The sequence below is a fragment of the Trachymyrmex septentrionalis genome, unplaced genomic scaffold, assembly GCF_001594115.1.
Source record: "Trachymyrmex septentrionalis isolate Tsep2-gDNA-1 unplaced genomic scaffold, Tsep1.0 scaffold222, whole genome shotgun sequence".
In the NCBI taxonomy this organism is placed as follows: domain Eukaryota; kingdom Metazoa; phylum Arthropoda; class Insecta; order Hymenoptera; family Formicidae; genus Trachymyrmex; species Trachymyrmex septentrionalis.
Genome location: NW_017305378.1, coordinates 12,885 through 14,087, shown reverse-complemented (window position 1 = coordinate 14,087; position 1,203 = coordinate 12,885). Strand labels below are relative to the sequence as shown.

The following is a 1,203-nucleotide window of genomic DNA, read 5'->3' as shown; positions in this document are numbered from 1 at the left end:
GACATTTCACTGTGATTTTTTCCAAATATACTTATCATTTCACTGCAAGGACAAATATATATTCCATTAATTATTCATTAAATATATAGGATACAGTGAAAATAACACAAAAGAAAAAGAAAAATACTCAGTAACTTAATTAACTGTAAGTATTCAGTTAAAAAATATCATATTTACAATAAAGCCTGTAGTACATAATGTGTTTTCTGCCAATTGTGTTTCAATAAATTATTAGAAGTTCTGTGTTCTGTGTAGAACAATTCCAGTAATTTATTAAAACGCAAGCATTTCAGTAGAAAAAAATATATCGTGTGTCAGTCAGATATAGAAAACAGAAAACTAAAAACTTACTTTTCATATAAAAGAACTTTCATGCCTCTCCCAGAAGTAGTTTTTCTCATAGTCCTTTGAATGTATTTGTCCTATTTTTTCTTTAACAATTTAAATTTATTTTTTATGTAATGTTTAGTAGCATTTACGTAACTCTTTTTTTTTCAAATGACTCTATTGCTTGAAACATAGCCTCTTTACTTTGATACTTTCTTTTCTGCAGCTTTTTTCATGCTATTCATATTCTGTGAAAAACAACATTGTAGTTTTATGATCCCAAATAAAATGGCCATCCTTGTTGAAAACAGAAGTATTTTTTTGTCATCATCTGAATCTATAATCGAAGAATCCAATTGCAGGTATGTGCTGCATAGAGCTTATTATAGGAACTGTAATAAAAGGAATCTCATAAGTTACAGTCTGAATCTGGATTTTGAAAGAATTTGACTTATTCAATAATAAATTCAATGGTACACTTGTAAGATAATGTGTGTGCGAGCCTATTGTGAGAGTTACAAGAGAAGAAGAGGCAAGAGTTTGGAGCTTAAATGATATCGTTTTAGGTATCATTTGCATGCCCAAAATTTGCAGATGAAATCTTTAGAATTGTGAAACTTGTTGAAGAACTAGGACTTGTAGGATGTATCATTGTAATTTTTTAATTAACTTTATTAATGGTTTCTTTTGCTGCAGATTACTATATACTATAACAAGAAGATCATTAATTATAGTATAGCATTCATTATTATTATACAATTATTATTATATTATTTAATAATAATTATTATTATTATACAAGAAATTATACAATTATTAATTACATAATAAAAATATTACGAGGGTAAAGCTCATTCTACAATGAGTCGGTAGTCG

The 1,203-nt window shown here is 27.1% G+C and overlaps 1 pseudogene; it reads right to left on the bottom strand.

Moving 5' to 3' along the window:
• Positions 1-979, bottom strand: part of LOC108748477 — a 4,070-nt pseudogene extending 3,091 nt beyond the window's left edge.
• Positions 980-1,203: the final 224 nt, after the last annotated feature.